At 43.0% G+C, this 27165-nt stretch overlaps 1 pseudogene; it reads left to right on the top strand.

Annotated features, from left to right (window-relative positions):
- Positions 1 to 26196, top strand: LOC149862993 (uncharacterized; annotated as a pseudogene).
- The last annotated feature ends 969 nt before the right edge of the window (positions 26197 to 27165 follow it).

Raw genomic sequence — 27165 nt, 5'->3', positions numbered from 1 at the left:
ATGCTCCCTAAAATCCACAAACAAGGGAACCCAGGCAGATCTATCATATCCAACAAAGTTACCCCAATTGAAGAAATATCAGGTTTCACTGAATCAATTCTTAAACTGATTGTCACCCAAAGAGCGAGTTTTGTCCAACAGTCTGGAACAGACTTTCTATGAAAACTTAAAATCATAGACCACATTCCTAGCAATACCCTCCTAGCCACCATGGATATTACTAGGTCATATACCAACATCCAACACCATAATGGCATTCAAGCCTACCTTACATATCTACAAGAACAAGATTACATCTCTGAGTACAGGCCTAAAGATATTACTGTATTTATACACTTCATCCTCACACACAACTTTATTTTCAGTAACCAACAGTTCCTCTGGACCCTGGGTACAGCTATGGGCACCAAAATGGCCCCACAATATGCCAAGCTTTTTATAGGCCACCTGGAAGAAGAATTCCTCAAGAACTGCACCATCAAACTTATGCTATACTTAAGACATATAGATAACATCATCATCATTTGGATCAAAACCCTGCATTTTCTGATTAATTTCCATCACAAATTCAATAATCATCACCCTTCCATCAGACTATTTCTTGAACACTCCAGCACCAGCATTTCCTTTTTAGACACTATGATCAACATCCAGAATGGTAAACTACAAACCATCAGATACAAGAAACCCATGGACCAACATACATATTTGCACAAAACCAGCAATCACCCTAAAGACACCAAGAAAACTATAATATACAGCCAAGCCCTCCAAAACCACTGAATCTGCACTGAGGAGAACACCTGTGATCATCATCTCGCAAATCTCAAAAGGGCTTTCACTCAACAAGGACACTCCTCCAGAGACATAGATCATACTTTTGAAAGAGCCACATGAAGAATTGCTGCAGTACAAAAAAAAAAAAATCACCACAAATCACTCACCATTAGTTATGACATACCATTCTTCCATAGGAAGTGGAAGGCTGAGGCTAAAGTGCCTTCCCTCCCCACCCCCCAAATGCAGGGCAGTGGTAGTAGTGCAGAGGGCCACAGGGCAGCCCAGGCTCAGACTCTGGACAACTGCAGCAGCAGGGAGGGGCGTGCACAGATTCAGGCATGCAGTCACAGCCTGCACACAACCCAGCAGTGTGTGGAGCACTGCCTAGCGTTACCATACATCTGAGTTTTCCAGACATGTCCTCTTTTTGAGCCCTCTGATCTCTGTCCAGATGGATTTTTTTAAATTTGACCAGATGCCTGGGATTTTTCTTTGCTCTGCTGGCGGGAGCAGGGTGGGGATGATTGGAGGCAGCAGGGAGCACAGATATACCTGCCTGCTACTGCAGAGGCATGTGCAGATCCATGTGGTGTTCCTTGCTGCCTTTGATCACCGTCCCCCTGCTCCCACCCCTGAAGCAAGGCAAAATACTGGACATTAAGTCAGGGTGGGGGTTTGGGGGCTGTGACAGGGGAGGAGGGGTAGTGGGGATTTTTTACCCCTCCAGCAGAAGAAAGGGGTGGGGGAGGCCCTCTGAGGGCAGTGGGGAACTTTGGCCTGGATGGTAGCACAACACCCAGTGCCTGTGCTCACAGGGGCTGAGCATCCAGGAGCTTCCCAGAGGAGGAAGAGATGGGGAAAGGGGAAGGGGGCCCACCACGGGACAGGGCGGTCCGGGTGAGGGAGATCCCCTGCCCTCCATTAATGCTTACCTTGTGAAGGAACACCTTGAGAAGCTGGATACCTTCAAGTCAGCCGGCCCTGACAATCTCAATCTTTCTTTTTAGCCTCAGGAGGTCTGCTAAGTCCCTGGAGAACCAGGGGGGCTGCTGTGCCCTCTTGCTGCCTTTCCTCTGAGATGGAATAGACTTAGCTTGTGCATTGAGGATCACTCCCTTGAGGAGCAACCACTCTTCCTGAATTCCTCTCTCCCTGGGGTCATGGTCCCTGAGGGCCTCACTGACAAGCCTCCTGAGCTTGTCAAAGTCGGCTTTCCTGAAGTCAAGGACTTCCGTGTTGCTGACTGACTTGCCAGCTTTCTGGCGGATGGTGAAGGTGATCAGCTTGTGGTCGCTGTCACCCAGCTTCCCGTCGATCAGTAGGTCACTGATTAGGTCATCCCCAGTAGCCAGTACCAGGTCGAGCAGCACTTTACCTCTCGTTGGCCCATAGACTTCTTGAGTCAGGTAGAGGTCATCCACGCGTGATAGGAAGCTTTGCGACTGCTCAGATTTTGCTGAGTGATCCACAAGATGTCTGGGTAGTTGAAGCCACCCATGACAACCATTGTCCTGGAGCATGCAGCCTCAGCCAGTTCCCAGGCAAACTCTTGACTTTGGGTGGGAGGTCTGTAGTAGACTCCTACTGTTGTGTCTCCTGTGACGTGTTCCCCATTCCCATTTTATGTACCTAACTGGGTACATAAAGGGTCTCCACTCATCCACCCTGGTTGCCAACATCAGCTTGCAGGGATACATAGCTTTCCTTAACATAGAAAGCTACACCCCTGCCCCTTTTATCTACTCGATCTTCTTGTACAAGGTATAGCTGTCTATACCCAGCTGCTGAGCCAACGGCTGTGGGGTGTAGATCCCTAGCCTGCAGCAGTAGCCCACCTCCCCCCATGCACAAATCTGGGAGGCACATTCCCCCTGTGCCTCCTCTCAGGTTTATGCTGTGGTGGGAGCCCCCCCCCACCCCTGGGCAAGCCACCCAGGGTCTGACCATCCTACTACCTGCCCCAGGTCCCCAGCCCCTGCCCCAACCTTCCCTCCTTCTCCTTTCACACCTACCTGTTTCCCATGGCCTCTGATCCTCTCTGACACACATTTGCACTTTTACGGACCTGCATTTTGCATATTGGCTTCTAGTCCAGGAGAACATAAACCCCGCCCCCAGTAAACTGTCCCTATGCCTGAAGAAGGGTGTTTGTGACTGAAAGCTTCCAAAGAACAAGTTTTCTAACTATTTAGTTGGTCTAATAAAAGATATCACAATAACCCAAAGAACCTTTGTCTGCCTGTGGTATGTAAGATTTTTAGGTGTGAGCCTGAGCCAGTTACTTTCTTTAAACAGAAACCTTATCATCAATCCTAGGGCTACTGCCCATACCTTCCTGCTCTGTGCATGCCTAAAACCACCAATTAGGTACATAAAATGGGAACTGGAGCACAGAACATCTGCTTTGAATATCCACAGAGCAATGAAAAGTTAGGGTTGGCAATGAAGACAGAAAAGAAACTGATGATGGTAAAGAGAGATCAGAAAGGAAGGGAACCATACCTGGCATTTATGGGCCACCACCCTTCCTAGCCCAGCACAGGGACTGAGGAGTTACAGAATTAAAATTGCTTTCCATGAAACAGTTCACTTTACTTAAGTGCAGAAATGACAGACAGGATATAGAAACAGTTAAGAGAATGCCGATCTTGGCAGGCAACCTGTTAGACCACAGGAGCTAAGGATCTAAAGACCATTGTGCAAGTCTGGGATCCAACCTTCCAATAGACACACATAGACAAAGCAATAGCAGAAGGCTACAGTCCAAGGCATGGTGGGTCACAGGTCATATGAGGGGACTACTAACTCAGAATAGGAGTGGAAATGCAAGCCAAAACAATGGCACCTACAGAGTTGCAGCAGACTGAAGATATGTACAAACAGACAAGAGCAGTGGGACATAGAAAAGGCCTGCTATAGAAGGCAAAGAAGTAAAAAGCAACATGAAGAATCAACAGGACCCTCCAGGAGAACAAAGGCGACCACAGGATGGAGGAAAAAATTCCCTATATGCCTCATCAACAATGATAACATTACAAAGAGCCAGGTAACCTGCCAGCCAACCTGGAAGACGACTATGAGACCTAAGGGACTGGCAGTAAAGGCCATACCTCTATGGTAGGCTATGCAGTGATACCCTCTAGTCCCAACTAGTCAAACACTTTCACACTAAGACACATCAACAATAACTGTTAAAAAGAAAGATGTAGCAACATGAATGCAACTTGGGGAATAAGCACTAGTGGCAGGAGAGAAAAATGTGGACAAGGCACCAGAAATGGCTGTCAGCACAGGGCTTGGATGAGAGCTGCTGTCTCAGTAAATAGCTCTTAATAAATAGCCAATTCAGTCCGAGAAACATGAAATCACCTCACGGCATTATCCAGGACTGCATATGAAACAGAAAACCTCCTCTTCATATGCATAAAACCCCTAAGTAAACAGCAACTCAAGTGACAGGAAGAATTTAACCAGCTTCCTAATGGTTAAGATTTGGTAAAGTCTTGTGAGGAACAGGAAGGGCCACTGGAACATTTCAACCTTCCTTTTCTTAAAACATCTATTTGATCTCTGTATCTTTTAGTGCCAGTGAAGCTTCCTGATATTTTAATTGTTTACATTTTCACTTTACTGAGTCTAGCTAGTCACGCATTACACTGAGGCCGACTAGTATGTAAGCTAGGTACCTCCCATGATTTTGCAATTTAGTACTAGCATGAAATACTGACATCATTTATGGGAATGCAGCTCCACATTACAAATGCAAGAGGATATTTAATAAACAGAATGAGTGAAGATTTTCTATTGTTATATTATGGGTGTAGAGGTTTAAATCTGATTGACTGATCTCATGCAGTTCCTTCCACCCCTAAGTTTCTGTGACCCTGTGACTGATTTCCTTATTTATTCCTATCAGACATCAAAGAAAAATCCTGTCTTGATAGTCATGATACCTTTAAACAAGCTATTTTTGGTACTGTTAAGTTTTTCAGTCACTCTTTGGTAACTTCATTGGTACTGACTTGAAAGAATTTTTGTCTTGCCTATTACATATATGCAGACATTTTTGCACATGTAAATCAATTTACTTGGCACCCAACTGCTGAATTTGCAGATTTATTGGCAAATGCCAAACTGGTCACTGTACATTTGGTTGCAAACCATATTCAGATGTACATGAATATATTTTCCTTTGCAGAACTGTATGTTTTCTGTTTCATTGAGACAGAGCTGTATTTAAGGTAAAAGAATTTTAATCCAGCTTTCATGGTTACCATGAATAGGCAAGAATGCTTTATAAGATACAATTTTAAAAAGCATTTTGTCAGACTTCTATTGCACTGAGCATCTTTTTTATGTGTTATTCTGCAGTCAACATAATGTTAATGGAAACTTGCCTTGTGTGCCTAAACTTTTAAAAATTAATTAATTGCTTTTCTATTATATTCTAACAGATGTGTACCTTTTTCCCATGTGGCAATCTAAGTAACTAAAGTTAGTGTTTTCTGTTGAATGTCACAGAGCTGTCATGGTTTACACATATTTAAGAGCAAAAAAAAATGAGTATTCACAGACCACAGTTTTGAACTTAGTCCTTGTTGCCAGAGTAAACTTTCAACTTCTTCCATTGTAAAATAAGTTTGCTACTGACAAATTAACTCAAAAAACCCAACCACTTGTATTATTATACATCACCATTCCTTTTATTTTACAAGGAAAATAAAAACTCCTTGGAGTAGAGAGTATACCTGCCAATTAAAATTTTGCTAAGGTGCCAGAAAAATATTAATTTTAATTATGAAAATATGTAGTAAAAAGTCCACATTTATTACATAAGAAGGAAAAGTGGTTTGACTCTGTCGACTGAAATGGCAGAATGATGAAATCCATATGAAATGTGCTCTGGTTTAAAGCCAGCGGGAGAATTTTACTGGTTTGTTTCTGGTTATATTCCTGAACTGCCAGTGTAGCCAGATACTCTGATGTTGCTGAAATCTTTGAGCGACTGATGAGCAGAAAGCAAGATATTATACAACTGCCTAGAGTCTAGAGGTATCCAACCTTTTTTGAATGTGGGGCTGGATCATGAACTTTTTATCACCCAGTGGGCTGGTGAGCCATATTCAAAGACCTCACAGGAAGCGGTATCACATCACCCCCCACAAACAAAAGTACAATGTTTACTTTTGTTTCTCATTGCAGCACCTTGGGCCTCAGAAAACAGCTTGGAGGGCCACATGGCGACCCGCGGGCCATATGTTGGACAAGCCTGGCCTAGACCATATTATGTCACTTATATTTAACAGGAAATCAATGAGGAACTCAAGGGAGAGTTCTGGTTTTAAAATGATGGTATAAAATGTGCACCCCTGATCAGAGGTATCAAAAATTTAAAAAGAAATCTCAGCCAATCCATTCCTTCCTTGTCACCAGTTATTCTTCCTAAAACTTTTTGATGAATATCAGTGCTGAAATCTGTAACAACCTCTGCACTTCTGAGTTTAAATAAACACATTCAGAAAAAATTTCCAATAATTTCTACCCTATTGCATTTTTAGCAAATCAGGAATGTTGAACTGATGCTCTCATGACAATTGAAATGATAAACAAAACTCTGTGTATACTTTAAGTTAATTTGTGTCATATGTATGGCCCTATGATCTGAACCTTTATCAATTAATATTGACATCAGTGGGATCAGGATTTCACTTGTGGCCCCTATCTAGGTTCAATCCTGGAAGGTTGGTGGTTTGCTAGGAGATCTGATATTCCACTACATTCTTTTGTAGCTTATCCCTTGAGAAATAATGTTTGTAGTTTGTCAAGAAGGTCTTAATATCTCAAAAGAATGCAATTCACAGCATTGGCAATAGATTACAATTTGCATTCTTTAACATTTAATTACTTGGAAAAGCAATAAAAACATTAAAAGCTGAAGCTGTTCAGAATTTTTGGTGTCTTTAGCAATAGTGAATTCACCTGTTTTCTCTTTTGTTCTTTATGCACCACTTCATAAACATTTATTCACCTATTCAGAATGATAATAGGTACTATTCTCTGAGGAGATATGAATTTTTATCTTTAAAGCCATACAGGGGTAAAAATGTGTCCTTAAAATTCTAATTCCTTATTCTGAGCAAAGTCATTTCATTATGAAAGTGACTTTCATATCTTCCTTGCAAGAGTCACAGGAGGGATTTCAATTTCAACATGATATCTTGTTCCTCTCTAATTTCCCCACCTTGTGTGAGATGTCTAAAGCATCTCACTTGCAACTTTCACAAGGAAGATATCATAACTATACTGCCAGAGCTAAGACTCTTAATTTGCAATTGTCAACGTTTTTACAGCAGCAAGCCACAGCATCAAAGGATGATAATTAAGTCATTTTCATTTTTGCAATTAGAATATAATTTCTAATAGAAACAGAATTTAAGTTCCCATTAGCTAAAGTTAGTCATCTGTGGCTTTATACTCATTTGTCATTTTACAATGTGAGGCAGTTCATTAAAATATCCAGGATTTGATATGAACACTATAAAAACTTTCAGCTAAAAATGACATTTTAAAAAAGGAAGAAAGCACTGCAAAAGGAAATGGCACTTTGTGCACAGTTCTCATGAAATGTAGTGGCGTGTCATGTTAATTCAAAAAACAAAATGAAAAAACCTATAGCTCCTTGATAGTTGCTTTGACTCTGTTGTTCTCTGTGCAACATGTGTCCGATAGATCATGTTTTATAAAATGAACAGTGTGTTTAGTTATGCAGTCTGCTTGGTCCCATTTTCAGTGACTGGTGAATACAAGCTACACAGACCAAGCAAAATAACTATCCTGCAGAAAAGGTATCCCATAGAACTAAAAAAATGACAAAAAAGAAGTTGTTGTTATTCAGTGGAATTCACCAGAGATAACTAGTAACATTTTGTTGCCACAAAATTGAGGGGTTATCTACAGAGGAGTTGACCACTGGCCCCCGCTCAGTAGCTCTACTATGAAATAAATATCATTTTATTTTGGAATAATTAGTCTCAGAGAGACTGTGGGGCACAGTTCACAATGCAGATGTATCTAAGGATACATAAAGTTTTATCCAAATCACTTCAACAAAACCTGTGCAACACTTCGAAAAAAAACATTCACTTTTCTACTGGTAATTGATAGCTCAGTTTGGCAAAAGAATAGATAATCCTTTAAATATCATTGAATAAAACTTTTTTAGGCGATCTACCAGTAATTATATGGAACAGAAATTTCAGAGCTTTCTGTGGTGTCTGCTCATCCCCTCCAGCACTGCGGCTCTCACCTGGAAGTTTTGCTGAAGCCATGGAAAAAAAAATCACAATGCTGCTGGGGCTCCAGTGCCACAGTTCTTGCCCACTTGGCTACCAAGCACTGAAGTGACGGCAGCACCACAGGAAGAAGCCTGGCACCACGGATGTTTTCCTGGACTTTTTCTGACCAGGTCTCTGACTGGCCAGAGTCCACATGTTGCACCCATCCCAGACAGCACATTATGACCTAGTGGATCTACTGGAGTGGGCAGAGCATGTGCTGGATCCAGCACTCAGGGGAAGGGAAGGAGGTTTGTGGGCCCAATTTAGCTTGTGGGGCCAGCTCCATACCATTCATCCATCCATCCCGTAGACTAGTCCCACACAACTCATCCAGCTCAGGGAACCAGATGAGTTGGATGCCCTTGTTGTATTTAATTAATGTATGATTAATATAGATTTAGGTGACAATTTTCAAAATGTGTCTAGCTGGACAAGATTCACCTCAATTACAAATAGCGGCATAGTGAACCTTTGCAGGAACACATCTAATGATCTGCTTAAAAAGTTGGCTTTTGGTAGCTTGATGGAGATGAGCAAGAAATGAGCTGGGGGAACAAACTCTGTATTTAAATTAGAAGGCAACAAACTGATTAGCAGCAGAGTTGCAAAGAAAATGGGTATTATTCCATGGAGGAAACTGTCAAATTTTATTGAAAAATCAAAAATAATTTTCTTTCAGAAAACACCATTCTTAATTTTGCTTTTAGTTAAAGAAAAAAGTTTTTCCACTAAATGTTCAAATTCTGAAGAAAGCAAACACTTTTCAGAAAAAAAAGTTCATATACTTAAAATATATATATATATTTTAATAAAAGCTTTGGTGAAAATATTTTAGCCAACTTTCATGAACCATCCACCCCTGCTTTGTACTTAGGGAATATGCTGATAAATATATATCATCATCATCAGCTAAACACTGGTGTGATTGACAAGTGTACAGTTAGTTTGGGCATTAGGAACAGTACAACTGCAGTGTCACCGAGTATATATGCAGGGTCCCCGACAGTTTTATGAACCCTATTCTAAAGCCAAACCTGCTGTGGCTATACTACTGTCAGTACAGCTAGATTAGAGAGAGTTCGGGCATGTCAATGTGCTACAATTGCATCTCTTGACTGCAGTGCAAGATCACTCTCTTCCCACCATTCAATATACAGATAAAGAAAAAAGATTTCACAGACTGACAGATCAGACAAGAAAGACAGTGACACAATGGGAAATACTGATGAGATATAACTTAAAATAGCATGTTTTTATTCTGAGGGGATTCTCTTGAAAGGGAGCATTAAGGCACAAATTCTGCAAGGATAGTGGCATGTGCTAAAACATATTCTTGGATGTCTTGAAGGATGAATTTTTAAATTGATGAAGTGTTATTTTGCTCTCTCTTTGTACCCTTTTTACCATTTATCAAAATTGTGAGATTACAATATAACAAGTACTAGGAGATTCCTCCCTCTGCTTAGCTATCATAAATTGGACGTAAAATACCATTTTTCTCCCTGAAATGATATTTAAGTGAGTTTGTTATTGTTTCCTACTAAAATAAATAGGAAAAGAAAAAGAAAATTATTTCTTAAATGATTATTATTTTGTTCTCACCATATGGATCAATACAAGGACTTAATTTAAACTAAATCATTATATCAGGGCTAGGAGTAAGTTCATATCAGAGCGTTTAGGAGTAGGTTCCTATTATGTCTCAGTGCAATACTGTCATGGTTTTCTGAAAGCACAAAACAACATGGGTTTGGTTTATTAATTCAGTGTCTTATTTAACAGACGCATTAGAACATGTAGGGAGATACAAACTTAAAAATAAATGCAACTCATTAAACACGAGTACAAGTTTTATAAATATAAATCACAGAAATTAGCCCAATATCACAATCCTAAGATTATACAGACAGGGAAGAAAAATGTGTTTTTCATGATAACGTTATCTACATGCACTTCTTAAGGGCCCAATACACCACAGATTTCTAGGACTGGGATGAAAATGATTGGGCAAAAATTCTCTGAGCCCAAGAACAAGGTAGAAAACACATTTGAAAGAGTGCCACCTCGACAGACAATAGTAACTTCTTTCTGCTTTTAGTACTTGTCCACATACACACCCCACTGCAGATGGAGAAAAGCAAAATGAAAGTGAGATAGATACATCCTGAAAGATAGATACAACTGCACCCCTAAATGTGTGTGCTTAGCTCCTGCGACCTTCAGTCCTTGGAAAGGCCTTGAGCAGTAAGGCCAGAGGCCAGGCTGTTGGAATTCACTTGAATAACAGGATACAGTCCAAGAAAATTTACTTGAATGACCTTTTCATTTGAGCTGTAAAAAAAATAGAGGAGTTTTCCAATTTCACATTCATAACCTGTTTCCTTTTGACCTTTACTATCTCTCTAGCTAAGGAAACTTTAAATAATTTAGGATTTTCTTAATTATCCACCAATCTTTGAACTTCACCTCAACACTCTTTTGTAATCCTATATTAGGAAACATTTTTATATTTAGAATTACTTTTTGGGTAGGAAATAAAATTCACACTGCTCTTCTATTAATACATAAAAATATGCTGCAAATGGGATAGAAACAAACTGTTTCCACGACACATTTTTAAAGCCAAAGAGAAACCCACAGTGTGTAGAATCCTTATGTTAAATCAGGGTACTAAAGGCTTTGTTACACATTAATTTTAGGTGGTTCCTGATGCTCTTAACCTCTAGATCAGGGGCAGGCAATTATTTTGGGCAGAGGGCCGCTTACTGAGTTTTGGCAAGCCATAGAGGGCCGCATGATAGGCAGCCCAGGGCAGATAAATATTAATTTTCTAAATTTTTAGGGGCCTCGCAAGCCGGATAGTATGGTCTTACAGGCTGCATCCAACATAATTTATTAAAACATGAGCCCTACTTTACTTCCTCTTTCTTTTTAAATTCCTTTTTTTTCTTTTTCTTTACTGCTTTTTATTTTATCCTTCAGTGGCTGACTTCCTTTATTTCACCACCCTTTCTCCACCCCCATTTCCTTTCCATTTCCCATTTCATCACCCACCCCCATCTCATTAACTGTCTGTCTCCCAGCTTGCTGCCCTCCACCCCACCCCAGCTCCAGGCCCTTTCTCACAAACCCCCATTAACAGTAAAGATAGAAGCCTGTCCTGGATCACTGGGCCTCTGGTAGTAACTCACAGCTGTAGCTCTTAGTTAGGCACCTGTTTGCTAGCCCTCTAGTGGCAAGTCACAGCTGTGTAGGTAGAAGACAGAGAAGGTTTTTACCCTTAAGGTATGACTGATACAAATTCAAGCTAGCACCAACGCCAATCAACATTTAAGCAGCTCAAAGTGCAACATGTAACAAGTCTCACAGACTGTGGCAAGACTCAAAGGCTGAAGACTCACTGATCTGCTTACTTTCTTCAGAAGTCCAAAAGGGAATAGCTTGAATGATCTGAGAACTGATGTGCATCAGTCTCCTGACTGATGAACACAGAACGAACACTAGAGTCACCAGGCTGTTCTGTGGCAGAAGACAACCTGCTAGAGTCAGTAGATACTAACAGCAGTAGTATTATTTCTTTTAATGTTTTTAGATTCTTACCAAAGCCTCCCATAAATGCCCCAGCATAACCTGAAAAATTAAAAAAGAGATTCTTTGAGGTCAGAAATATCTTGACATCATGCTTGTTAACTTCCTTATAGACAGAGGCTTTATTAACAGTCCTGGGAAAGAAGTGTGTATCTCTTTCTACGCAGAATTAGGGAGTGCAAGCATTTAAGCATAGCTATAAAAGGAGGTCAGGGTACCCATTACACATTATTTCAAGAGAATAGTTGAAATTTTTCTCAGAGTTAGGAACAGGATACATTCAAAGCCATTAGAGAGCTCAAGAGATGTTATAAATATCTGTTAAATATAAATATAAAATAATACATCAGAATGATTGCCCTTAGGTGTTACTTTCAAAGATGATGGAGTTGGAGCTAACAAAGATTTCAGTGAGAGGTATTTTCTGAGCTCCTGCAGGACACTCCTCACCAGGATATGAGGGCTACAAGAAGTCATAAAGTACACTAACTTGGTTTTTACCAGTAAGTGGAAACATACACATTTGCATTTGAGTTGAGAGCTGTATACACAAACATCTTGTCTCTAGGCCTTTTATATAGTCTGCTGTCACATTATAACTACCTCAGTTAAAATGGGACTTGCTTAGACCTTCCTTCTCCCTGATCTTTTGTTGGGTATACTACACAAGCACAAACAAATTACCTGCTTTTTGATACTCAACTTGCTTTAAAGAAACGCCTCATGGTGTAACACAAGCTGGTATAAATTGACATCTGCCTCCTAAAAAAGAAACAGTTCAGAGCAGGGGTGGGCAATTATTTTGGGTGGAGGGCCGCTTGCCCAGTTTTGACAAGGTGTCAAGGGCTGCATGGGTAGCCCCGCCCCTTGACAGGTGCCCTGTCCCCTGGTGACCGTATTGGGATCAATGTCCCAATGTCTTTGATCCCAAGACATTGGGACATTGGTCCCATGTCCCAGGGCCAGCACCAGTGGGGCCCAAAGCAGGGCATAGGCTAGCAGGGGTCTGTGGAGCTGGGCTGGGCTGCACCAGCAGGGAGAGGGCGGAGCTGGCCTGGCTCCATAGAGCTCCTGCCGGCCGGGACCCTGTATCCCTGCCACCCTGCTCTGGGCTCCACCAGCACTGGCCCCAGGACACCAGTGTGGGCCGCGTGCTCCTGCTGGCTGCCCACCCACTTACTCCCAGTGCCCCCCAGCCCTGCGGTACAGGCGGGGGGCAGTGCACAGCCCCAACCCCCTGCTTGCTGGCAGGGAAGAAGCTGGTGCTGAGTGCGGGGAAGAGCAGCCCCTTGCCCGCCCCATGGCTGGTGCTCCCTGCTGCAGTCACTTGCAGCCCATGCAGGGCTATCCAGAGCAAGCACAGGCAGCCCCATGTGGGCTGCAAGTGGCTACAGCGTGGGATGCCGGGCACGGGGTGAGTGAGGGGCCACTTTTCCCCATGCTCAGAACCAGCTTGTAACCCTGCCCTGCTGCCAACCTGGTCTCTGCGCTGGCTCTGGACTTGCCTGTCAGGGATGCACACGGCAGCAGCAGCTGCAGCGCCTCCGTGTGCTGTGCCATGCCGCATTGGCTGCTGCTGCCCACCCGGAGCGCACGCTGGGCAGTCCACAGGTGGCAATGGCAAAAACTGCCTGGCGCGTCAAGCAGGGGGGCCGCAGCTGCTGTCACCATGCACATCCCTGACTGGTGAGCCCAGAGCCACGCAAGGCCCAGGCTAGCAGTGGGGCTGGGTTACAAGGTGGTGCTGAGCATGGGGGAAAGGGGAAGACCAGCATCTCCTCCAAGCCATGGCCAGCACTCCCTGCTGCAACCACTTGCAACCCACAGGGCTGTCCAGAGCAGGCATAGGCAGCCCCATGCAGGCTGCAAGTGGCTGCAGCATGGGGCACCAGCCACAGGGCGGGCAAGGGGCCGCTTCCCCCCCCCCCCCTTGCTCAGCTCATCTCTGGGCCACTTTTCCCTGGGGTCTTCCCCTGGCTGGGGTCCTCCTCTCCCTTCCCCCTTACCTGAGGTTCCAGCCAGGGCAGCCACATGGCCCCAGGCCAGAAGACTCTGGTGGGGCTTCCGGCTGGGGGGGCGGGGCTGGGCAGGCCCTGCTGTTGTGGGAGCACACCGGGGCTTCCCCTTGGTCCTACTGCCCTTGGTTCCTGTCATTCTTGACAGGAAACAAGGGAAGAGAAATATTAATTTTCTAAATTTTTTAGGGGCTCACCACATGCCGAATATTGCCCACCCCTGGTCTAGAGATTACATATTCTGCCTACACTGAGATCCCCAATGCCTAAAGGATGTGAATATGTAAAAATCACCACTAAAAACTTCCCCAAAGAGTATGAATGGTAAATGTTAATAACAGTTAGTTATTATCGTTAGGCTAATATTTAGCTGGAATGACCACCCCTAGTACTCACAAAGGAATCATCCACTATGGCATGTCCTGGCAACTATCCGTTATCCACAATGAACAAGTACCTTTGTCTTTTTTTTTTTTCTTGTTGTAGGAGTGCCAGGCAGTGCGGTCACCTTTTCAGTATTAACCTGTGGGACAAGGTGGCCCAGCAATAAAATGTCAACTGTGCTGCAGTGTAATATAATGCCTTGTAACTGAACACTTTTTATGATGACCACAAAATAACTCCATCAAAACTACAACTGGCAATCCTAGGTTGAGAGAGAAGAGTTCTATCTGGGATCTGGGTGACATGACCTGCATGATCAGAGTGGCAAGAGCCCCCATGGGTAGTGCATAGTATTATAGCTATAGCTGTTGATTAATTTATGATTATGGAAACCATAAACACCACTAGCTGTTTCTCCTTAAATAGTCCTTGAACTGTAATAAACTTATGGCATCTTACACTGTAGTCTATCAACATATAATATATCTATATAATGCTTTAAAGTATTTAAATTATGGAATTCTACATCTAAGTAAATAACTTAGTCAAAGTTCTAAGGATATTCATAGTTATAGTGAATTGCTTTAGCATATTAGCTTTGATTACTAAGTTTAAAAACATGCATCTGTAAAGTCTATATATCTTTGAGAAAAGATAATAGCAAGCACTTATTAAATTTCAGTTCCAGGTAACTAAAGCAGAGACAAGGATTTTTTGGGGGTGATAACTTTTATTGGACTAACTGCAGAGTTGGGAGAGAGTTAGACAAGACTTTGAAAGCAAGAGATTCTTTTTCAAGTCTAAGGAGAAAAGCCAGCAAATTAAAAACATTTGGAAGAGGAAGGAAGAGAAATTCCATGGGGTTGCAGAAAAAAACTATTAGCAGAAGAAAAAAAACCTGCTTACTGGGAGATCAAGGCCTATCAAAAAGGGGAAGGATCATTACCACCTTTCCTGTGTGAGAAAAAATCAGGAATCGGGTAGGTTATAATGTACCATAAGGTTAATATCAGCGTTTGAGTTCTCCGTTTCTAGTTTCCAGCCAGCTTATAAATTTGTGTACCCAAATTTACCATTTAAATGTCTAAGGTAGATTTCCCTCAAGCATGAGAATATTGAGTCAGAGAGAAAGCTGTTGTTTTGTAAGAAATATGCTCCTAATGGTGTATGTTTATCTCTGTCCTTTAGGCAGACAAAGTTCTTCCAGTAAATCTGATATCTTTTATTATACAAACTAAAATATTTGGAAAAATTCTTCTTTGCAAGCTTTTGGGTACAAACACCCTTCTTCAGGCTGAGGAAGTCTGCAGTTGTTCTGTGCTCTTCTTGGATGGGATAGAACAGAATAGAAGCCCATGGCCAGTAGCAAGAATGCCAGTCAGTGCAAATGCAAATTGAGGCAGTCAATGGGTGAGAAATGGGGGGGGGGAGGGGGTTGGGGTGGTGGATATATTACATTTCTAGAGGTGCAGGTGTAAGATCCAGGAATGGTGATGGTTCTCTTGTGAGATGTAGTTATTGAAGGGGTGATGGAGATAGATATGTTGGCAGATTTTACATTTCTTGTCCTGGCATGGTCTGGGTCCATTTGGTGTGTTTTGGGCCATAGGAAGTTTGCATCTGGTGATGAGGCTGGTGAGGTTCAGTGCTTGTTTAAAGGCTAGGATGGGTGGTTCTGGAAAGATCTCTTTAAGAACTGGGTCTTCTTTTAGTATGAGTTAAAATTGTTGGAGGATTTTCCCTATAGGTTCCAGGGAAGGATAGTATGTCATAACTAGTGGTGTGTGATTCACGGGGATCTGCTTTCTGTATTGCAGCAATTCTTCACGTGGAACCTGGGTGGCTCTTTCATATGTGTGATCTATCTCTTTGGAGGAGTGTGCTTGTTGAGTGAAAGCCCTTTTGAAATGTTGGAGGTGAAGTTCGTGGGTGTTCTCTTCGGTGCAAATTCAGTAGTCTTGGAGAGCTTGGCTGTATAGTACAGCTTTCTTGGTGTGTTTAGGGTGATTGCTGGTTATGTGCAGATATGTATGTTGGTCTGTGGGTTTCTTGTATATGGTGGTTTGTATTTTACTGTTTTGGATAGCGATCATCACAGATCTTGGTTTTTCCTCATATTTGAAAACGTAACCCAAATTCACATTTTATCTTTGATTAAAATGAAACATATAAACATATATAAATCGTGTTTCATTTTAACCATGAATAAATGCTGTTTTTGGGTTACTTTTTTAAATCCAAAAATTGGACTTTTTTTTTTTAAATCAGAAAACCAGGATCCTTGGTGATCATAGTGTCTAAAAAGCGAATGTTGGTGCTGGAGTATTCAAGAGACAGTCTGATGGAGGGGTAACGATTATTGAATTTCTGATGGAAATCAATCAGAGACTGCAGGTTTTCAGTCCAAATGATGAAGATGTCAGTGATATATCTTAAGTATCTCAAGGGTTTGATTTCATAGATTTCAATGAAGAGACCTCGAAAGATCATCAAGTCCAGCCCCCTACCCCAGGGGCAGGAAGTCAGCTGGGGTCATAGGATTCCAGCAAGAAAAACATCCAGGCTTCTCTTAAAGTAGGCTTGTACCACCTCTGGTGGCAGGCCATTCCAGATCTTGGGGGCTCAGACAGTAAAGAAGTTTTTCCTTATGTCCAGCCTGAAACGGTCTTGCAGGAGTTTATGATCGTTTGACCTCGTCATCTCTTGGGGCACTCTGGTGAACTCTGGGGTTCCCCCAGGTCCTGGTGGTCACCCCTTATAAACTTATAGGTGGCCGTCAGGTCGCCCCTGAGCCTGTGCTTTTCCAGGCTGAAGAGTCCCATGGCTCTCAGCCTCTCAACATAAGGTCTGTTTTCCTGACCTCTGATTGTGCTCATGGCTCTCCTCTGCACTCTCTCAAGCTTCTCCACATCCTTTTTGAATTGTGGGGCCCAAAACTGGATGCAGTACTCCAGCTGTGGCCTCACCAAGGCCGAGTACAATGGGAGAATGATGTCCTGGGATTTTCTTGAAAAGTATCTATGGACACAAGCCAGCGTTTTGCTCGCTTTACTGGCTGCAGCATCACATTGCAGGCTCATGTTCATCTTGTGGTCAATCCTGACCCCAAGGTCCCTCTCCTCTGTAGTGCTAGTCAGCAAAGCACTGCTGAGCCTGTAGACATGCTGCAGGTTTTTCTTCCCAAGGTGGAGAACCTTGCATTTTTTGATGTTAAACACCATCAGGTTCTTGTCCGCCCATTTGCTGAGCCTGTCAAGGTCAGCCATTACCCCTCTGTCTTCAGGTGTAGATGCTTTACCCCGAACTTTGGTATCATTGGCGACTTGGCCAGTCCACTTCTGACTCCAATGTCCACATCATTAATGAAGAGGTTGAACAAAATTTGAATTGTGGAGCCCAAAACTGGATGCAGTACTCCAGCTGTGGCCTCACCAAGGCCAAGTACAGAGCCTTGAGGGACCTCACTGGTCACAGAGCACCATGATGATTGACTTCTGTCAACCACCACCCTCTGGGTCTGACCATGGTACCATTTCCCCAGCCAGTGGATCCTGATGGATCTGAGGCCACGGCTGGTGAGTTTTGCCAAAAGGTGATCATGGGATACAAGATCGAAGGCTTTTTTAAAGTTGGGATCAACATCAATCTCTTCCCCCTTGTCCAGGTGACAGGTCACCTGGTTGTAAAAGGAAATGAGATTGGTCAAGCACGACCTACCTGCAAGAAACCCATGCTGGCTATCCCTCCAGGTGTTGCCATTGGCCAGGCCATTAAGAATGGCCTCCTTGATGATTTTTTCTAAGACCTTCTCCAGGATAGAGGTTAAGCTGATGGGTCTGTAGTTTGCTGGATCCACTTTCCTCCCTTTCTTGAAGATAGGCACCACATTGGCTTTCTTCCAATCATTGGGCACTTCGCCAGAGTGCCAGGAGCTCTTGAAGATCCATGTCAAGAGATGGACACCTTCAAGTCAGCCGGCCCTGCCAATTTACATCCCAGAGGCAATGTTCCAACACAGAGTTTTACCATCTCCTGTCACAGGGCCCAACAGCACAATACCATAAAGAACTCCCGATCAACAGGTAGATCCTGGAGCCTCTTTGGGTCAATCCTGGGCTGGGAGGACAGCTGGGTGCATGAGCATACACACACTCACTGCTCCCAGCCCCAGCAGGTCAATCTGTGGGGGAAGGAAGGAGTAGGGGTGAGATTGAAATCTCTACGGTGAGCAACAGACCATGCAGCCCAGCCAGGAGCAGGGGAAAATAAGTGGGGCCTGAGCCCAACTGGGTGGTAAAAGGATTGGAGTCTGGGGAACTCCTTTAGGGGTGCCAGGGGTGGCTCCCTCCCCATCTATATGGAGGCAGAGGTGGCAGAGGTGGCTGCTGCTGTGCCTTGAGTCCCACAGCAGCTGGCCACATGAAGGAGTGGCTCAGCTCATCAGCAGGGACACAGGGGGGGCAGACCCATCCCAGCTGGGACTAGGAAGGTCTGGTCATCAAAGGGCACACAGGAGGGAGCTCCTGCCACTGGGAGGTCCAGAATTCCATTCCCCTCCCCCACCTGTGCTCTGCAAGAAGTGGGCAGCCCACAGCAGCAGCTGCCTCGTCCCAGGCACAGGTGGGGGGGCATGGGCCCCTGGGGCCATTGCTGGTCTGCATCCAGTGGTGAGAGCCCCCCCACATGCTCCTGGATGACCAGATCTTCTGAGACCCATCTGGGCCAGGGCCCGATACCACTTCTGTGACACTGCTGCATTGAGCCATGCCCACTCAGCAGTCAGATGAACGTGGTATCAGATGCCAGTTCAGCCAGGTCTGGGACTCTCCATGGTCCAAGTGTGGAAGGGTGGGGGGGCTCTGCACACCTGTGCCCCCCCCCACCTATGCTTGGAATGTGGTGGCTGCTGCTGTGGGCTGCCTGCTGCACCCAGAGCACAGATGGGGGAGGGGAATGGACCTGTCAGATTAGGGCCAGCAGCAGGAGCCCCCACAATGTGCCCCTAGACCGTGGAGTGTCCCAGAGCCATCCAGGCCATGACCCAACACCACATTTGTCTGGCTGCCAGGTGGGTGTAGCTCAGCATAACCACAGCACAGAAATGGGATTTGGCTCTGGCCTCGGTCGGTATGGGAAGATCTGGTCATGCAGGGGCATGTGGGAGCAGCCCAACAGAGGCCTCAGGGGCCTGTGCCCTCCCACCTGTGCTCCAGGTGCAGCGGGTGGAGCACATCAGCAGCAGCCTTCTCCCAGAGTATAGGTGGGTGGGGCACAGGTTCCCAAGGCCTCTGGAGCACAGGTAGGGGAGGCATGGGTCCCCAAGGCCTCCGCTGGGCTGTGCCCAGTGGTGTCAGCCACACCCTCCATGTGCCCCTGGACCATGGAGAGTCCCACACCCAGCCAGATCATGTTTGTCTGGCCGCCGGACAAGAGTAGCTCAGAAGTAGGATCAGGCCCTGGCCTGGCCCAGACCGGCTGGGTCTGAGACACTCTGTGGTCCAGGGGATCGGGGGACAGAGGCAAGAGGGTGGGTTAGGTGGGAGGGGGTTTTCTTTACTACTAAAAAGTGATCTTCACCAGAAAAAGAGTGGAGACCACTGCTGTATACCAACATCCTCCATAACAACAGACTGCAAGCCAAAAAGAACACTATCCCTTATGAGAAAACTGCTTCTGTTTCCATTAGTTTCCTACTTTGTCCACACACAGTAACATATTTATAATATGGATATATAGAAAGGAAATTCCAGAAAAATGTCATTAAGACTTTTAGCAACTTTTACCCTTCTATCAAATTAAGTCTGGAATACTCCACAGTAGATTCATTTGCCAGACACTACAGTAAGAGTTCGCAAGGAACACTTTACCACCACATTGTAATGGAAAAACCAACCAACTGCCATAGCTACCTCATGCCACCAACTTTCACCCTCAGCACACTATGAGATCCATCATTTACAGTGAAGCTATATACCACAACCATATCTGCTCTGATCTCACCATCTGGGATGAACACTTTAAGGAACCGGATCAGGGATTCCTCCAATTCCAATATAATCCTGAAACTGTTACAATTGAAATCCACAAACCCAGATTCAGACCTCGCTCCAACCTGCTACAATACCAACCCCAGGACAAGGACAACAGATTCCCTCTAGTTGTCACCTACTGGCCTGGCCTGAACACCTAAAACACGTACATTTGGAACACAAATTAATGACATCATTAAAGATGTCCAGTGACCTCTGGGATAAGGATGGCTGTCTCAAGGTGGTCAGGGGGGACAAACCTCGCTTAGCTTACAGACCTCAATTTCAAATGGCATCTCTCAAGCAACAGACTACATTCTCATTGAGACACCAGGCCTTGCAATGGACCCAAATGCCTGTTGTGCCGCCACATCAGTACAGACTACTACATCACTGGATTGAATGACAAAGAGTACAACATCCAAGGTTCATTCACCTGTAGCTCCATCAATGTCATATACACTATCACCTGCTTACAATGCCCATTTTCTCTCTTGATCAGATAGACATGGCAGTCTTTTAAAGAATGAATGAACGCTGATCTGACCCCAGCTGCAGAAAAACACAAAAACCTATGTCAGAACATTTCAACCTCCCTGAACATTACACTGCTGACCTCAGCATTGCTGTTCTCAGGCAGAGAAATTAAAAAAAAACAAAACAGTTTGAATAGGAAATTGTGGAACAATAAATCATCCACAAACTGGACTGTGTTAAGTATGGTTTAAATAGGAACTCTTACCGTATTACCTGGACCAGCTTTTGTGACCCCTTTGTTCCTATGAGTCCTTTGCTTCTATGTCTCTCACAGCACTTACCCTCCCACTCTTCCCTGTCCCCTGCTTTCCTACCCACTGTATTCAAATCACTCACTTCACTTTATACTCTGCTTTATGCTGTCCTTTCACAGCATCTGATGAAGTGAACTTGGGTTCACAAAAGCTTGTGCTATATATATTATTTAGTTAGTCTATACAGGTGCCTAGCTACCCTGCCTTGAGTTAATCTTCTGGCCACTCATACCTTCTCAGTAGTCTGTGATAGTTCCTCCAGGCTAACAGTACATAGTAACATTTCTTTGAGCATAAGAAAGCAACTTGGGGAGTTTTTTTCAGGCAAATTAAAGTGGGGAGGCAAAGAGATTTCAAAGGAGAGATAAAAAGCAATGGAGATCAAAGAGACACTTGAAAATAAAAGCAAGATGCAGAAGAGAAAAGGCGACAGGGCAGAGAAGGAAATCTGTTTTAGCACACTAGAAAGTAGTTTATGGATAAAAAGGAGGAAGTGGACACCTGAAGGAGGAAGATAGACTGGAGCCCCAAATTTCAGGAATAGGAGATAGAAGGAAGAGGGATGAAAGATTGCAGAGGGGCTTATGACAGAGAGGAAGCCAGGTAACTGAATATAGAGCAAAGGAGGATAGGATATTAAAGATGATCAAGTGCTTGGGGAAATGAATCTTTACCTGTTTAATTTTTTCATTATACTCATAACTTGTAGAACTGGGACTGAGATATGAAAGGCCAACCAATTTATGGGCCAACAAAATATTTCATGTAGTGTTTTGTCCAATTTTGTTTAAAACTTTCCAAGAGTGGGACATTCTCTGCTTCCCTGGGAGAACCTCAACAATACAGTATTCAAGTCTCACTGTCTGGACGTTGCAGCAGCCATCTTTTTTTTTTGCTCCCTCTGAATAAAGTAACTGAATGAATTTCAGATATTATATTAGATTAATTTTCTTCATCTACTTTTCAGGAGAAGAGAAGGAAAACACAAGGATAATCAGAAAGACAGCAACAAGAATCCTAAAAGGTTTGGAAAGCACGACTTATTAAGCAAGGTTGAAGAAACCAGATTTGTTTTCTCAAGAAAGAGAGAAGGTTGAGGTAGGCCAAGGTAACACTTTTCTATAAATACTGAACATTTTTTCCAGAAGCCCAGTTATGTAAAACCTGCCCGCAACTCAAGACATCAAGAAAACACAGCTACAAAAACAATTAAAAAAACCTAATGATTTTATTGAAAATTAACAAAAAGGTGAAGTGAAAAGTATGTTGTTTAAAATGCTCCAGAAAGTTTGATGGAATGATCTAAAATGTTTTGTAACACGTAACTTAAGCTGAAAACAAGCTCTGGAAGGCAAGCAGAACACTGATGATTAATGCCCGGAGCACCTCATCTCATACAGAACAGAAAGCAGTCTTAGCCAAACTTACTGACGTTGATGCAGGAAGATGCAAATTACACATCCTGCATAACACATTTCTCCAAATGCCCAGGGAGGACTCTTTATGAGAGAACAAAGGCAGCATTCTTGCCACCGTCATTTTTTAGGATTTTCTACTAGAAAGACTTTTTAAGGCTATAGTCAGGTTTCCATTGAAATCTTTGAACAGGGATGTACCGCATTAGTGAACTCACTGATGGACTTTGTCTGGTCTCAAACCTCCTTCTAACCAATAGTGATTGCTTTGGGTTTTGTTACCTCCATCAGGCACTGTGACCCCCTTTTGGCATACACATCCTTTTCTTGCCATAACCTACTGCCTGGATCTATGCCTTGATCTCATCCATGCCAAGTAGCATGGATGAGATGAGGCTCCCTACCTTTGTCCCTACAATTCTCCTATGCAATACAGGACCAGATGGTATGCTTAATCTGCTTCTGTATCCTGCAAAGAGATGATCAACATATATATTTTTTATACAGCACATGTTTAATTCATCAGAAGAGGAACTGCTATATAACCTAATGTACTGTGTCTGAAATATTACTATGCATAGTACTTTTAGACAACATTAAATGTGGCCATCAAGCCAACTTTTTCTATAAAGATTATTTAATATGAAATATATAAAAAGAAGGGATTTACTGAACAAAAGATTTAGATCTGCCTAATTCCCTTTTTTGGTTGCACTTTGACACCTCAAGCTTGTAATCCAAACTGCAAAAACAGAAAAAGCATTGGCAAGGTAATACAGGCTTCGTTGCATTTTGTTGTCTGTTCAACTCAGTTTTGCCCTGCTGACATAGACACCTGCTGTTTCAAATGCTGAGGCTCTTCGAAACAGAGGATGTCAGTTGTGAAGGAGGATTTTTTTAATGTAGGAAGATTTTCACTGGGGAACAGTTCCGGACCACAGTCTTCAGTTTCACCCCGAAAGTGGAACTAAACCGTTTACATACGGAACATCTCTTGCCTCAGCATGCATCTGTTCTCTAAGTATTTGTTGCATGAGAGTAGTATTCCATTTTAAAGGTCACAAATTAAACATTAAATATAACACGGCCCTCTCTGAGAGAGTGTGTAATCTATATATAGAGAACATAACTGATATTTATTAATCTAAAACAAAGCTGGTAAATACTCCCCACTCACTTCATTTCAGAAGTAACATTTCAGTTTCAGAATTCAGTTACCACCTATGGCTCCTCTAAAGGTATAAAAGACATTTCACTGCCAGAATGAATACACCACTACCTCGTCTTCAGTCATTCACTCTGCAGCTGGTAAAACATTTCCAGAGACAGAGAACATGAATCACATCACATTCCTGGCATTACTTTGGAAACAAAATTAAACACGTATGAATAGGGTGACTTTTAAACTTAGTGAGAACACTAACACTATCCTAGTGAGAAAGCTGCCTTAATTTCCTAAATGTGCCTGAATGCATCAGTTGCAAAGAGAGAGAGAAAAAGAGAGAGAAAGATTTTGCTTTTTCTTTTCTTTGCCAATGATATTTGAACAGATCCTGATTCCTTACACCGTATTCTTCAAGTTATCCATGGATAGTTTATACAAACAAATCAAATAGCCTTCATCCTGTAAGCAATCTTCTCATTTCAACCTGCATCAGGTATTGATCATCTACATCATATGACATTTTTTTCTTTTCCCTGAGAAGATAAGTAAAAAGTTTTAATGGAACCTCCCACCCCCCAAAATTATGACTCTCAGATAAATGATATCGCTCATGCACAAAAACTAATTTGCCAAGGGTATTTGCATAAAAACAGCTATTCCCAAAAAGTGCCTTTAGCTGTGTATAGATGAAACGAGAGGCATGTGTGTATGGCATTTTAATGTGGACTAAATGCTTTTGCACTGCTTTAATAGTTTCAGTGTTTGCATATGTCAGCAGCATACTGCACAGTAATTCCTGCCGCTGTAGGAAATTCGGTGGCATAATGTGCCTTAAATAACTTGGGGGGCTACTCCTACAGCTGTGAAGTGAAGCACTGGGCTCTGTGCAGCTCCACAGCTCTGCAGGAAGCCCTGCAGGCAGCCTGGCAACAGTCCAGGAAAGCAGGCTTTGCCCAATAAAAGCAGCGAGCCTGATCTTTTTTTTTCACCCCCTGGAGCCTGCCTGCCTAAGCCGTGCGGGGGCCTGGTGCTTCCCTCCATGGCTGCAGTGTGCCTTGAGATTGCCCAAGCTGGGCAGGTAAGTCAGCAGGGCACAAGACATGGGGGTTTACTAAGCCCTAAATTAAAGTGGTGTTTTTTAAAACCCACCACTTCAATTTAGGGCCCCTGTTTTATCTACACACGCTCTTTGACTACAGTTCATTTGCCAGGGTGTTTTTGGCTAGGGTGAAACATAATGAGCAATTGTGAAAGCCATACTGGTAGCATTTTACCCCCCTTCCTCCTCCCCGGCCTTCCTTTTTTGGAGCAAGCTACCTTTTCCACCAAACATGGAGTGGTAAACAGCTTTAGGGGGTGGTCAGGGAATATGTCAGGGGAACTGTACACAATATTAAATCATAGGACATTGCTGCACATCTAAGTCACATAGTTTTGAATATCTCAAAATTGACAGAGAAAAGACAGCTTTCAGGCAGCCCCACAAAGTTACAGATACATGCCACAGTTAAGAGTTATATAACTAGCACTCACTCATTGCTGGAAACAATCATAACTAAAACAGAAGAAAAAGGCAAGGATAAATCATTCATATAATTCTCCAGACCAGTAGAATTGGAATAAAAACAAACCAGTTGTTTACCATACATCTGATAGCATCATAACAAAATTATACAATATGGTAGGCAATGCTCTGTGGTTGAAAGGAACTACAATTTTACTATTTATTTAAATAATGAGTATATATGATATTACAAGTCCAGTCTTGAATAACCTTAATTGCAGTAAAATGTAAAACATTCCACTTTTTCCATTCCCCAAAATACCACAAATTAGAATGCATTGATGCACGAGAGCGCCCCAAGGGATGACGAGGTTGAATGGTTATAAACTCCTGAAAGACCATTTCAGGTTGGACATAAGGAAGAATTTCTTTACTGTCTGAGCCCCCAAGGTCTGGAATGGCCTGCCATCAGAGGTGGTTCAAGCACCTACTTTGAATGCTTTCAAGAGGAATTTGGATGCTTATCTTGCTGGGATCCTATGACCCCAGCTGACTTCCTGCCCTTGGGGCAGGGGGCTGGACTCGATGATCTTCCGAGGTCCCTCCCAGCCCTAATGTCTATGAAATCTATGATGTATGCATCAGGCTCTACGACAGATTGAGCTCCCATGAGGACTTCCTTCAGACAGCAAAGGCTACTCATCCAGACAGCTGCCACAGAACAGATATAGTCTGTGGCACAGAACACTCTTGCTGCACGCCAGCTCCCCAAATGTCCCAATGATCAGATTTCACAGGGTATTATCATATTTCAGTAATGAAGTGTGCTAGTTACAGGGAAACAAAATAAGGGGGGGGGAGGGAAAGGAACTGCCTTTCCTTTCTATGTTATTCCCCTGAAATCTCCAAGCTCATGAAGTTTATTTCATTTTCTTGAAGTGGCGGTCTTAATTATGTTGCAATTTTTAGAAATAAATCCTTTCTATTCCTGTAGAGGAATTTCTTTCTGTCTTCACAGCAGCTATTTACTGCAGGAGTCAAAGACCTATACGTGAAGCGAAGAAAGTGCCAGCATTTGTTCATTTCCCAATTTTAGTTAAGCCAGCAGTCAACGGGAAAAGTACTATGGGTAGTCAGTCTCTAGAGGATGGTAGTTCAGATGACAAGTCTGAGTCTGACACAGCCTAAATTATTTGCTTAAAAAAAAAAAAAAGAATTTGGTAAGTAACTGCTGCATATTTAAGCACTCTATAAATAGACAAGGGAAAAAATCTTGTGAGCCAGTCTGAGGCAAGAACAAATCTAACATTATCCCCTCAGGATCCTGAGTAAAGTTCTGTTCAACACAGGCCACACCTAGGAGCAATTATTCATTTTGTAACCATCTTTTGGTCTGTTATGTGTTCTAGCTACAACACATGAAGTGCAAGATTTATTGTGCAATTCTACACAAATAACTTGTCCAAACTTCCATGTTTGACTTTACTAGAAAGAAAATACCGATGGAATCACTACCTAACATTCAAAAATCTGATTTTCAGAGATACCAAGTACATGCAGCCCCCACAGACTTGGACTGATGTTTTGACAGTTAGCACTTCTGAAGTCAGGCAGTCAAACCGTCAGTTCCCATGACTGAATGTGACAGAAGTCCCGAGGATAAAGAATCAGGTACCAGAAATAAGGAAGGGTTAGAGAAAGTCAACCTAGACAACTGCTTTTATCTCATGTTCTCACAGTGTCTTATAACTCTTCATGAGATGATTGTCCACTACACAATCTCAGTTCAAATACAAACACTTAGTTTAAACCCAATACAATATAATAATCCTTCTTCTTCTAATTTTTAACTGAACAGTCACCAGATTCTAGCTCTTGAAGTCTGCTGCCCTCATGTATTCTACACATATACCTCAGCAGTGCTATAAACTCTGGGACAACTTTTGGCTATTCAGAAAAATACACTGGGCACGTCTACATGAGATGCCTAAATGCACAGTAGACTAGTCTACTGTGCAGTAAGTGCATGCCTCTACACATATGCACACTTACTGCTCAGTAAAAACCCTTAATCACACAAAAATTTGCTATCTGCAAATGCAAGTAGCAAATTTATGTGGGCTTAGTTAGTGTGTAGTAATGAACACATATACACAA

Source organism: Crocodylus siamensis, chromosome 6 (genome assembly GCF_052110815.1).
Source record: "Crocodylus siamensis isolate JL-2025a chromosome 6, ASM5211081v1, whole genome shotgun sequence".
Lineage (NCBI taxonomy): Eukaryota > Metazoa > Chordata > Crocodylia > Crocodylidae > Crocodylus > Crocodylus siamensis.
Note: the sequence above shows the minus strand (reverse complement) of the source record. Positions and strands in the feature narration are given on the sequence as shown.